Source organism: Bos mutus, chromosome 1 (genome assembly GCF_027580195.1).
Source record: "Bos mutus isolate GX-2022 chromosome 1, NWIPB_WYAK_1.1, whole genome shotgun sequence".
NCBI lineage: Eukaryota > Metazoa > Chordata > Mammalia > Artiodactyla > Bovidae > Bos > Bos mutus.
Window position 1 is genome coordinate 105,213,497 of NC_091617.1, and position 14,013 is coordinate 105,227,509.

The following is a 14,013-nucleotide window of genomic DNA, read 5'->3' on the forward strand; positions in this document are numbered from 1 at the left end:
GTGGCCAAAGTACTGGAGTTTCAGCTTTAGCATCAGTCGTTCCAAAGAAATCCCAGGGCTGATCTCCTTCAGAATGGACTGGTTGGATCTCCTTGCAGTCCAAGGGACTCTCAAGAGTCTTCTCCAACACCACAGTTCAAAAGCATCAATTCATTGGCGCTCAGCTTTCTTCATAGTGCAACTCTCACATCCATACATGACCACAGGAAAAACCATAGCCTTGACTAGACGGACATTTGTTGGCAAAGTAATGCCTCTGCTTTTCAATATGCTATCTAGGTTGGTCATCACTTTTCTTCCACGGAGTAAGCGTCTTTTAATTTCATGGCTGCAATCACCATCTGCAGTGATTTTGGAGCCCCCCAAAATAAAGTCTGACACTGTTTCCACTGTTTCCCCATCTATTTCCCATGAAGTGATGGGACCAGATGCCAAGAGTACTGAGCGGCATTTCACCAGAGCGCGCGACGCCAGGGACTTACGTTCACACCCTGGACCATTGTAACCCCGACGTATCCCACCCTCCGTTTTCTACAGATTCTAAAAGGAAAACGCGCATTTCTTACGCGAGAGCAAAAGAACTCCCCAGGGTTTCTTCTTTCCTTCCTAGCTCTGTGCGGAGTGCAATAAGTAAATCCCTCCCAGATTGCCTCGAGGCCGGGCATTTACGCAACTTGAAAATAGGGCTAGGAGAGCAAATAGGAGCGTGTCTTAAACCGAAATCCTTTCCGAAGTCGGCCACTACATCCACTCACCCCGGCTAGGCTCAACTGTAAATTGCCTACCTAGCAACCCGGTGAGTGACATGCAAACTGATGGCAAGGATCCAGAGCGCGCGCCCGGACCACCGCGGAGGGCTGGGGGCAGATCCCCGCGCCCTCTAGCTGGGTCCGGGGCTCGCGCTTGCGTACGAGCGAGCTAGCGAGGGGCTCCGGGCGCGGCGCGTGGTCTGCGCGCGCCCGGCCGTGCGTGTGGCTGCGGGAGGCTGCGTGTGCGCGCAGGGAGGGACAGTCCGCCTCCTGCCCGCGTCGGAGCAGGGTGCGCGCCCTGCGCTGGAGGTGAGTGTGGGCAGGGTCTCTAGGGAGGCGCGGAAGCCTTGGAGAGCACACCCTCCCGCCTCGACTCCCCGGGCTGGGTGGCGGGCGTGGCCCTAGGGCCCGCTCCTTTCGCGCCGCGCCCTCTTCAGGGACACCCGGGCCGGGGCGGCTCGGCTGGGAGGCGGGCAGGGCGGTGCCCCCTACTCCTCAGGCCCTCTCCCGGAGCGCGGCTGGGGTGGAACCGCGATCAGCCGAGCCCTGGGGCTCTGGCCTCCGCGACGTTCAGCTGCCCCACCGGGTGAGCGCGGGAGTTGGGGCCCCGTGGGGCTGTGGGCGACATCGCGGAGCGCCGGGCTGCGTGGTGGGGCCAGGCCGAGGCTAGAAGGAGCCCGCTGTCCTCCCTGACCCGCCCCAGGGCGCAACCCACCCCAGCCCGTCGCCTTGGGCCGCTCAGGTGGCACATTCTAGGAGCAGCCGGTGGCTCTTTGGCCGAGTCGGCGGGGGAGGAAACGGGATGGTGTTTCGGTGTCGGATTCCCCAGCAGGCCTGGGGTAATTCATTGCCCAGACTCTGGGGAAGGGCCCAGAAGCCGAATTGTGGGAATCCCTCCCTCCCTGGAGACGGATTGGAAAGAATATGGACCTAAGAAGGATGGGCGGGCGAATTGGCAAGAGGGAGGAGGAAACCTCCAGGGGCTGAGGCTATGTGATTTTTAAGAGGCGGTCTTAGCAAGCCTACAAGTCATTTTAAAGGAAACCTTGAAGGTGTAATGGAGCCTCACTTTTTCAAGCAGTAAGTAATGATACCAGCAAGAAGCAGGAGTAGCATTCCGTAGTCCTTCTTTCTCTTCCACTTCTCACTGCTTTTCTAGGAGGGAAATTTGCAAAGCAGAGGTGGTTTTCTTTCCTCTCTAGCGTTTAGGAGGTGGCTTCTTTGTCAGCCACAAGTTTTTTTTTTTTTTTCCCTCTGTTTTTAGAGTTAAGGAAGATTTGAGTTTGCAGTCCTCAGCTGGGAACGGCTTTGTGTTTGGCCCTTTTTCCCCCAGGCGGCTTAGACAGAGGTAGGGAGCTGAGTTTTTGCTCTCAAAATGTGTTGATACCTGATAAAAGCATACCTTGAACCTGTATCAGTGTAGAGAAAGGAACTATTTACTATTTAGAGGTAAGAGTCTAAGACTCTTTTTTCCTCCTCAACAGAAAGTTCATTCAAACGAATGGTTGTTGGGTAATTTCAGTCCTGAAAATAAAACATGTTATCTAGACAGTTGTTCAGTTGCTCAGTGGTGTCAGACTCTTTGCGATCCCATGGATTGCAGCACGCCGGACGTCCCTGTCATTCACCATCTACCAGAGCTTGCTCAAACTCAGTGTCCATCAAGTCGGTGATGCCATCCAACCATCTCATCCTCCGTCATCCCCTTCTCCTCCTGCCTTCAATCTTTCCCAGCATCAAGGTCTTTTCCAATGAATCAGTTCTTCACATCAGGTGGCCAAAGTATTGGAGCTTCAGATTCAGCATCAGTCCTTCTGGTGAATATTCAGTACTGATTTCCTTTAGAATTTACTGGCTTGATCTCCTTGCATTCCAAGCGACTCTCCAATACCACAGTTTAAAAGCATCAATTCCTCACTGCTCAGCCTTCTTCACAGTCCAACTCTCATATCCATACATGACCCCTGGAAAAACCATTGCTTTGACTAGATGGACCTTTGTTGGCAAAGTAATGTCTCTGCTTTTTAATATGCTGTCTAGGTTTGTCATAGCTTTTCTTCCAAGGAGTAACCATCTTTTAATTTCATGGCTGCAGTCACCATCTGCAGTGATTTTGGAGCCCAGGAAAAGAAAGTCTGTCACTGTTTCCATTGTTTCCCCATCTATTTGTCATGAAGTGATGGGACCAGATGCCATGATCTTTGTTTTTTGAATGTTGAGTTTTAAACCAGCTTTTTCATGCTCCTCTTTTGCTTTCATCAAGGGGCTCTTTAGTTTCTCTTCTCTTTCTGCCATAAGGGATGGTGTCATCTGCATATCTAAGGTTATTGATATTTCTCCCGGCAGTCTTTGATTCCAACTTGTGCTTCATGCAGCTCAACATTTTGCATGATGTACTTTGCATATAAGTTAAATAAGTAGGTTGACAATAATCAGCCTTCATGTACCCCTTTTCCAACTTGGAACCAGTCCGTTGTTCCATATCCAGTTCTAATTGTTGCTTCCTGACCTGCATACAGGTTTCTTAGGAGGCAGGTAAGGTGGTACGGTATTCCCATCTCTTTCAGAATTTTCCACAGTTTGTTGTGATCCACACAGTCAAAGGGTTTAGAATAGTCAGTGAAGCAGAAGTAGATGTTTTTCTGGAATTCTCTTGCTTTTTCTATGATCCAACGGATGTTGGCAATTTGATCTCTGATTCCTCTGTCTTTTCTAAATCCATCTTGAACATCTGGAAGTTTGTGGTTCACGTACTGTTAAAGCCTAGCTTGGAGGATTTTGAGAATTACTTTGCTAGCATGTGAGATGAGTGCAATTTTGCGGTAGTTTGAACATTCTTTGGCATTGTCCTTCTCTGGGATTGGAATGAAAACTTGCTAAATTTTCCAAATTTTGAGTGCTGGTATATTGAGTGCAGCACTTTCACAATATCATCTCTTAGGATTTGAAGTAGCTCAGCTGGAATTCCATCACCTCCACTAGCTTTGTTTGTAGTGATCAAGACAGTGGTCAAATATAAATCCAGATGAGATGCATGAAGTGATTTGAGAGCAAGGAGAAAGAGAGGATCAAAGCTTTAACAGAAATGAAAATAATGTTGATAATAGGTATAGAGCATTACTTTTATGAATTTTTTAAACATTTTATTTTGTTTTGGGATGTAGCTGATTAACAATGTTGTGATAGTTTCAGGTGAACAGCAAAGGGACTCAGACATACATATACATGAATCCATTCTCCCCCAAACTCCTCTCCCATCCAGGCTGCCACATACCATTGAGCAGAGTTCCATGTTCCTTACAGGAATAGGTGCTTGTTGCTTATCCATGTAGCAGTGTGTACATGTTGATCCCAAACTCCCCAACTATCCCTCCCCTTCCCCCACAACCATAAGTTCGTAGAACATTAATTTTAGATGTTATCATGTCCAATGTTGTTATGACTGAAATAAATTCTTTTTCTTGTTCTTCTGTTCAGTAGTTCATGGCAAATCTTGTAATTAAAGCATGGAATATGGAAAACAAAACACTTCAGCTGGTACTTTAGTCTCATGTGAAATTCTACAGGTAAGCCCATCTTATTTTAATTGAGAAATTATCCATATTGGTTAAAATTGCATATAATAGTCTCCTTTATAAGATTTTAAGGATCATTTATGCAGCTGCAAGTTTTGTTGTATATTCTACTATATTTCTTTCCCTAAAAGATTCGAGGAGTTGAAAGAGTTAAGCTCAATTAAACCATTTAAGATTATATAAAGATATATGTATGTGTATATATATATATATATATAATCAATCATAAAACACCATGGTATCTCAGGAAAACATAGCTATATATACTACATTTAGTGATCATATTCAACTCAAGATCAGACTCAACTCTCTTTTTCCCTAAAAAAATACTCAATTGAATATTTCTCTCTTTTTCTTCCCTTTCACATGATTTGCCTTGTCTCTGTGTCCAGTCTCCAGCTCTGTTCTGTTCACTATTGGATAATACAGGTAGAACCCTGTTTTAGGAAATGCCTTTATCCCTTCTGCCACCATATATAATGTCCAAGCCAAATACGCTTTTCTGTTGCATCTCTAACAGCTATCATCGCTCATCCCTGCTCACTGTGTAGTAGGTACCCAAGCTACAACTTCATGAATGAGATTCATAATGGGAGAGTCAAACAGGGTGCTTTTAAATGGCCTGGCACAACAGATTCAAGAGTTGCAATCTGCTTAATAGGCTCTTTGGCAAATATCTTTTTTGTGACTATGAGCATTGATTTTGTCTTAGTACATTGCTGCATATAATAAATATTGATTTGCTTTTGCAACCAGAGCTTTTGATACATTGTGAATTAGAAGAGAAGGGAAGGCATGGTAAAGCTAGAAGTGACTTGTAGGGGGTCTTCCTCCATCTTCTCCAGGTGGGCTTTGCTCATAATGTTCAGTCTGTTGTGAACCTTCCTCTACACTCTGCATTGTGTTTGAAACTTGAGGGCCAGGCAGCCCAGTCTCTGTCATAGGTCCAGCGTATTGAATGAATGAATGAAATACATTCAGATAGCTAAGGACAAGGGAAGCGGTAACTTGGTTTGACAGACAAGAGTGACAAGAGATCTGTTAATACTCCTCATCTAGGGCCACAGTGGGAAGAAGTATTAACTAGAGCAGCTTTCACTGTCTATTCCTCCAATGAGTGAAGCTCTAACAAAACAGAGACAGGCAGCCAAGCTGTCAAGTCAGCCTTGGTGCTACTCTGCCTGACTTGCTACTCAGTCTTTGCTGCACTGGCTACTTGCTACTCAATCTTTGCTACACTTCCAGTTTTTCTAGCTTTTCTGGACCTGGTTATCCTGTTGCTTCTTCCCACAGGCTACTCTGTCATGTGACTCCCTCAGACTGCCCACCGCTCAGGGCAGAGTTGTGTCAACTTTTTTGTACACTTTGTTCCCGGCACCAGAATCTGGAAAGGCTGTGAGGTTGGACTCTTCTACAGGCGCTGTGCTCTAGAGAAGGATCATAGCATTTAGAGTTGAACCTGAACGTGGGTTCCAGGTCCACCTGTTCTTGGGCTGCAGTGGTCTCTGAAAAAATGACATGGTGACACCCATTTTACCATGTTGTGAAATGTGCTTTGTAAATTGCTATAGACATGATACATACTTAAGCCCAAATGTCCACTTAACCTTAAAACAAACAAACCCTGCTGACAACATTGTAAATCAACTATACTTCAATTAAAAAAATAATTAAAAAAAATGTTTTAAACCCTGCTTAAAATTCTAACATGTATTACAAATTACAAAAAGTAGACTCTGTGTGTGTATGTGTGTGTGTTGGATACAGTTGCATATAGGGCCAAAAGCAAAGAGAAAATTGCAGATTGGCAGGTCCTGCTACTTTTGACTGCTGTTCATCTTTCTCAGCCTAAAGATCCTACACTCCACAACTGCAGAAATCTGTAAAATACAGATGTCCTCTATCTGTAGTTCTAGGGCTTCCTCAGATACCAAAATGCATCACAAGTCCTTAAGATGGCATAATAGTTGCATATAATCCATGCACATCCTCCATATACTTTAAATCATCTCTAGGTTACTTCTAATGCCTAATATAAATGTTATGTAAACGATAACATTTAGTTATGTTATTTGTAAATACAAGGTAAATTATATGTAAATAGTTGCCAGTGCACATGGCAAATTCAAGTTTTGCTTTTGGGAACTTTTTGAATTTTTTTTTTTAACATTTTTAATCAAAATTTAGTGGAGCCCATGGCTGCAGAGCGCTGTATTCCCTTCTATTGTTATTCCTATACTAAAATACCTTGTTTATAAACAGTATATGCCTTTTTAAAATATGTTTTTAAAAGCCCAGGTGTCTTCTACCTCAATAGGCAGAAGACTGGAGGCTTCTACTCTAATGAGGCTGGAATGAAGGGCATTCCTCCCACACATCTGAGTATCTGAAGGTGGTATTGCTGCCACCAGCAGGGGGTGCAAGGGCAGAATGGGGAAATGATAATGAAGCTTTAGGTATTTATACTCACTGTCTGCCTCAAACTGTATAACCACAGAGTTAGGCTTAATACGAATGGTTTTCTTGAACTCATTGTATTTCAAATCCATTCTTAAAAATGGAACAACTTTAAACTGTTATGCAAAATGAAACGTTTTCTATATCCTACATTTTATTTTATTTTTAACATTTATTTATTTGGCTGTCCTCAGCCTTAGTTAACGGCATGTGGGATCTAGTTCTCTGACCAGGGATCAAACCTGGATCCCCTGCATTGGGAGTGGGGAATCTTAGCCACTGGACCACCAGAGAAATCCTCTATATACTACATTTTAAACATGAATAGCAAAGTTATGGAATCTTGAAGTTGGAAGGGACCTTAGAAGTTATCTAAAATAACTTAAAACTCAGTAAGGAATTAATCTTTGAAAATTTCTGCCTACTGCTTCAAGATTTCTGTTGGTGAGCAGCAGCCCCTTCTAGTACAGTCATCTGTACTGAATCTTCCCACTGATTTTTATCCTTAGGCTTCCATCTGCCTCCCAGAGTTACACTGATGTATTGTTCAAAGTATCTGAAAGCATCTATCATGGTCCTTCTAAGCTTTTGTTTTCCCCAGAACAGAATATGCCCCAGTTCCTTCAGCCACTACTTCATACAGTCCTTATTGTGGGAGATGATAAACCCCTAACCTTCCTCTGCACTAAATCTAACTTGTCAGTTTTCTTTTTAAAATGGAACATATATGTGGCTATAGGATTATGATCCCTTTTGCCCAGACTTTTTCCTGTTTCTTGAACCTAAGAGTGTATTAGGGGTTTTAGTGTGTGTGTGTTTTGGCAGGACACATTATGGTATTAACTTGTAGAATTTATGTAAGCATTGTCATTCATTTACAAGCACTTGGGAAATGCTTTCTGTCCTAGACATTGGGGACTCAGCAGCTATAAAAATGAACATTGTCTGTGTTCTACTGGAACTAGACAGGGCCTGAGAAGTATCTGGCCCACTCTCTTAAAGATTCTAATGAGAGAAGCAACGCCCAAAATTCAGTAACTTGTCCCCTTCTTCAGCCCTTGGAACTAGAATCCTTGTGTCCTCACTATCCAGTTACTCCTTTACATCACCAGCTTTCTTCATATTGAGTGCACACTCAACTAAAATATTTAAGTTCGTAACTTCGACTGCTGTTAAAATGATCTCCCATCCTCTCTTGTCCAGTTGGTTCTTTGAACTCTGACACAGATCAGTAAATTTGTTTTCACCAGATTTCATCTTGCTTTGGCTCTATTCTAACCTGTTGAAAGTTTTTTAGATTGTAATTATATCTTCTAATGAATATGCTGTTTTTCCCCTGCTTTCTCCTGTCTTCAAAATTGAACATTACCTTTCAGCTTTTATTGTCTTTGTTTTTGCATTCACAGTTCTCTGATGAACATACATTTGTAATTAGAAACATTGTATATGTTTTTTAAATAATTAAATTAATTTTCACTTTGCAGAAAAGAAGCAACGTTTTTGTACCCCAGGGAAGAATATCAGATTATTTTGGCTTAAATAATTATACCATTGCCATAATGCTCTTTTCCGTTTCCCTGGAACCCTTGTATTTGACCTGATCCCTCCACCCATGCCTCCAGTTTATTTTCTTGTACCCAGCATGTTTCTGATGCAAAATGAAAGGTCCATACCTGCATGAATTGTTAGTTATTATTTTTGACTGTTATTAATAACTCATATGTCAGGTTTTGAGAATGGGCATCTTGAGTCTTGCTGTATAAAGATGGTAAGGCTGAGATGCCACTTTACTGTTTCTCTCAAGGTTCAGTGGTTAGAAGACGTTTCACCCCACTCAGGGTAGCTCTGGTCATGAGGGTTGCAGCAGACGCCCGAGGATAGGAAGGGCAGTGGCCAGGAATGTGAGGTTTGGAGTTCTATTTGATTTTGGTTCTATCTGTGTTTACCTTTGTTTATAGCCTGTGACTTTGGGCAAGATATCAACTCTTCCCTAAGCCTTAGTTTACTCACCTGTTAAATGTGAACAGTAAAGGTCCTAAAAGCTCCTTAAATCGTGGACTCTCTTGAAGATGACATGACTTAGTGCCTGGTGCTCTTCCCACAGTTGGGACACTCAGGGCCAGCATATCGTGTGGACACCTGCCTACATAGATTGCACACGGTATCTGAATAAACAGATAACTGATTGAACTGCCAAGCTCTTTTTACCTTTCTGTTGGAGTATGGTGTGCAAAAAGAAAAGTGTACAAGTTAGAAGATAAATTATTAGAGTGACCACACCTGTAGCCACCATGTAGATAGAGAAATAGCACATGGCCAGCACCCCTAAAGGTCCTCTCCAGATTCTCCCAATTGTATTTCCTCCCTCTCCCCAGGGGTTACCACTGTCCTGAATTCTAACACCATAGATTACTTCTTGGAGAAGGCAATGCAACCCACTCCAGTACTCTTGCCTGCAAAATCCCATGGACAGAGAAGCCTGGAAGGCTGTAGTCCATGGGGTCGCTGAGGGTCGGGCACGACTGAGCGACTCCACTTTCACTTTTCGCTTTCACGCATTGGAGAAGGAAATAGCAACCCATTCCAGTGTTCTTGCCTGGAGAATCCCAGGGACGGGGGAGCCTGTTGGACTGCCGTCTATGGGGTTGCACAGAGTCGGACACGACTGAAGTGACTTAGCAGCAGCAGCAAATTACTTCTGCCTGCTTTTCAAGTTGGTGTAAACAGCATCATAATGTCTCTTCTTCAGGCACCTGGCTTCTTTAGCTCACCATTATGGTTGAGAGATTCTCCATGGTGTCATGGGAGGTTGTAGTTTGTCTTCATTTTGCATAAAGTGCTATTCTCTAAATTTCTTTCTTCTATCATGGGTTGTTTCCAGGTTGGGGCTGTCATGAATAGTGTGCTGTTAAGAACTTTCATGAACATTTTTGGGTGTCCTTAAACAGACATACACATTGTTGCCTGTTCTGCCTGAGGTATAGTAGCCGTGTCATTGGCTACGCAGTTGTATCTCAGTAAAGATTTTTCAATTTCCATTAATTGAACCAGTTTGTTCAGCTTTTTGTTTTTGTTTTTATTTCAACTATTTAAATATTTATTTGTTAAATTATTAAAATTAGTTTCACAATTCAGTGAATACAAGATGTTCTAGGACAGGATTTCCCGAAATGCAAAATTCTAGTCTTGCCACAGGCTGTGAAATTTAAAATAGGTTCTTTGTTCAGGTAAGTTTGAGAAACGTTGCACAACATATCCTCTTCTCAGAAAATGTACATTAATATATTAAGAACTCTGAAAAACTCTCCATATGTACGCTACTGTGTGTAAAATTGATAGCTAGTGGGAAGCTCTGTACAGCCCAGGGAGTTCAGCTCGGTGCTCTGTGGTGACCTATGAGAGTGGGATAGGGGGTGGGAGGGAGGTTGAGGAAGTGACAGTCTCTAAGTTATGTCCAACTCTTTGCAACCCCATGGAATATATGGTCCATGGAATTCTCCAGGCCAGAATACTGGACTGGGTAGCCTATCCCTTCTCCAGGGGATCTTCCTGACCCAAGAATTGAACCACAGTCTCCTGCATTGCAGGTGAATTGTTTACCAGCTGAGCTAAGGTTGAGGAGATAGGAGATATATATATAGTTATAGCTGATTCACTTTGTTGTATACCAGAAACCAATAAAATTGTAAAGCAACTACACCCCAATAAAAAAATAGTAATAATAGTTTGAATGAAAAAAAAATAGTTTGAATGATTTCCAGTCTTTTTGTCACAGCCCTTTTGAGGTTCTGTAACCCCTGAAGGTAAGACACAGATGCAGCCATCTTTGGCTGCCATAAAGTCCTATGCCTAATAACTGAGGCGCCAGTTCCTTCTCTGAAGATGGTGGTTTGGATATTTAAAGTATTTGCATACTTAATAATCTAGAAGCTGACCACTGTTTTGTCTCTGGAGGTTTTCTGGGCTCTTCTATTATTTGAGATTTTTCTTCAGCTGTTGTAGTGATGATAATGCTGAGTTGCTGCAGTCATGTCCGACTCTGCAACGCTATGGGCTGTAACCCACCAGGCTCAGGCTCCTCTGTCCATGGGATTCTCCAGGCATGAGTACTGGAGTGGGTTGCCATTTCCTTCTCCAAGGGATCTTCCTGACACAGGGATCAAACCCGAGTCTTTTATGTCTCCTGCTTTGGCAGGTGGTTTTTTACCACTAGCACCCCCTGGGAAGCTGTCGTACTCCAACCACCAAATCAACAAGTAATTACTGGTAACCTGCTATGTACCCAGCATTGTGCTAGACTTGTGAGACAGAGAAGATGGTTTGCTTAGTTTAAATTATTTAGAGTCTAGTTGGTGAATGCCTGTGCAGTTAATACAATCACAAGTTTATTTTTTTTTAAATGGAAAGTATTTTAAAATTATAAATATAATTTATTTCTTGAGAGTGAAAAGTGATATAAAATCATAGTGTCCATGTCGGGCCCTTTTGTGTTTTTCTATGCATTAATGTTTTAGGTTTTTCTTTCTGTCCCTCTCGTTGGGCATGGGGTTTAGAACAGTGTCAGTGTTCATCAAGCCTACTGCTCAGCCTTCCTAAGTTGCCCCAGCTGTCACAGTATGAGCTGCTTCCAGAGCTCAGGTGGGGCCAGCTGGATTTCTGCGGCATTACAATATGGGCCTTTGTCTGCATGGCTGGATGTCATTTACCTTCAGAAACTGCTGAGTGCCCCAGTACTGACTGGTTAATTCATGCTCCCCATGTAAACCTCATAATAACCAAACTGGTATCGATGCTTGATTTATATCTGGAAGAAGACGCTTTTGAGAAGTTAACTTCTCCAAGGTCATGCAGCCACTAAGTGCTGCAACCAAGATGGAAAGTGAGCCGTCTAATTGCATTTTTGTTATTTGTTTTTCCTGTTTTGATAATTTGAAATACAAAGAAAACTATGAACATAAGAGAAAACCTGCATTTCTATCACCCTGGGTTAACAACTGCTAATACTTTATAGTATTTGTGTCTAATCTACTTTTTCCCATGTTTCCCACATGCCCCCTTCATTCTTTCATAGTAACACCCACACTGCTTAGTGTGGAAGGTGTTCCTTTAAAAAACAGTTTTATAGCTGCTTCTAAAAACTCGCTCTTTCCTGTGTACAGTTTACAACTGTTTATCTAAATGGTATTATATATGGTATATATATAATGGTGTAATCATTCAACTTGTATTTTTACTCAACATTTTAATTTTGAGAACTGTTCAAATGAACACACCATGTGCAAATCCAGTTCATTTCTTTTAACTGTCTTGTCGGATTCCACTGAAAGACACAGGTTTTATTTTATCTGTTATCTTTTGTTCATTGTTTAGTTGCTAAGTCATCCTTATTGGTTTTTTGTTTTTCATTATTTTCTGTTTTATCTTATTATTCCTTTTACTTTCTTAGTAGTAACATTGGAATTTTTTGAACTTCTTGTACTCAGATCATTTATTTTCAATCTGTTTTTAAATTTGCTCAGTTGTGTCCAACTCTTTGTGACCCCATGGACTGTAGCCCACCAGGCTTCTCTATCCATGGAATGCCCCAGGCAAGAATTCTGGACTGGGTTGAAGTGAAGATTCTCTTCTCCAGGGATCAAACCTGGGTCTCCCACATTGCTGGCAGATTCTTTACCATCTGAGCCACTATGTTATCTGTTAATGCTGATGAAAGAAGACATACTAAAAAAAGTCTGCATAACATTTTATTTCATTTATGTGCTTTCTGGTAAAGACAAAACTATAGGGCTGAAAAAATCAGTTGTCGCCTGGGGATTGGGGGAGGAACTGATTACAAAGGAACGCTAGTAGATTGTTGTGATGGAGCTGTTTGGGATCTTGATTGTGTTGGTGGTTACATGAGCATCAAAACTTACAGAATAGTACAATAAAAATGATGAACTTTACGTAAACTATATGCCAGTGAAAATATATCACATGGATACAAAAAATATATAAAGTAATACTACTTTTTTTGAAAAAAGTACATTATTTTTAAAAGTTAATTTTCTGTAAGGATTGTTTTAGTTATACCCAGTGCATTCTTATAAGCAGCACTTTTTTAAATGGGGAGGGAAAAATTTTATTTTCCTTGTTTTGAATTGTAATGTATTCAAGTATCAAGAATCAAAATACTATTTAAAATATGTATAAGTAATGATGTAATATAACAATATAATATTAAATTACTAATTATAATATTAGTGGTGGTGGTTTAGTCCCTAAGTCATGTCTGATTCTTGTAACTCCGTGGAGTGTAGCCCCCCAGGCTCCTCTGTCCATGAGATTCTCCAGGCAAGAATACTGAAGTGGGTTGCCACTTCCTTCTCCAGGGGATCTGCCCGACCCAGGAATCGAATCCAGGTCTCCTGCATTGCAGGCAGATTCTTTCCCAACTGAGCTATAAGGGAAGCCCCATAATATTAGTAATTAATTGTTACTAAATTACATTGTTACTTAGTAATTGCATTGTTAATGTAAAAGTAATATTACAAAGTAATACAAAGTTGGATTGAGTAATCTAACAAAGTGATAGCAAGTAGTGTAACAAAGTAATACAGAAAGGAGTGCTCTCACCTTTCTTTCTTCTCTACCCTGTTCCTCTCTGTTCACTATGTCCTCTCTGTTCTATATGTGTATCTGGACTGTTTTTCTTATGTACATACAAATGTTTGCTCTCTTTCTTCTTCCTTTCTAACAGAAAAGTTAACATAAACATTGTTCTATACTTCTTCACGTATATATATTCCATGTCAGTACTTAGAGAATATGGGCTTCCCAGGTAGTTCAGGGGTAAAGAACCCACCTGCCAATGGAGGAGCCGCAGAAGACGCAGGTCCGATTCTTGGGTCGGGAAGATGCCCTGAAGGAGGAAATGGCAGCCCACTCCAGTGTTCTTGCCAGGAGAATCCCATGGACAGAGAAGCCCGGTGAGTTACAGTCCAAAGAGTCGCAAAGAGTCAGACACAACTGAGCACAAGCATGAGCAGACAGGATATTGAATATAGTTCCCTCTTATGTAGTAAGCCCTTGTTGTTTATCTGCTTTACATATAGTTGTTTGTATCTGCCAGTCCCAGACTCCTCATTTATCTCATATCCGTCTTCCCCTTTGGTAACCATAAGTTTGTTTTCTATGTCTTTGAGTCTGTTTCTGTTTTGTAAATAAGTTCATTTGTATCCTCTTTGAGATTC

General features: G+C 41.9%; 1 protein-coding gene across 22 annotated transcripts in view; it reads left to right on the forward strand.

Moving 5' to 3' along the window:
* The first annotated feature begins 647 nt into the window (after nucleotides 1-647).
* B3GALNT1 (beta-1,3-N-acetylgalactosaminyltransferase 1 (Globoside blood group)) overlaps nucleotides 648-14,013 on the forward strand; it is a 33,669-nt gene continuing 20,303 nt past the window's right edge. For 7 of the 22 annotated variants that reach the window (XM_070373891.1, XM_070373874.1, XM_070373867.1 and 4 more), the window contains exons 1-2: nucleotides 1,142-1,335; nucleotides 4,227-4,315. The gene's annotated coding sequence lies outside the window, so the exon portion shown is untranslated. Of the gene's footprint in view, nucleotides 797-862; nucleotides 1,059-1,138; nucleotides 1,336-2,082; nucleotides 2,098-4,226; nucleotides 4,316-4,716; nucleotides 4,754-14,013 lie in introns of those variants that run through there. The other 15 variants (XM_070373907.1, XM_070373881.1, XM_070373826.1 and 12 more) reach the window with 11 other exon arrangements.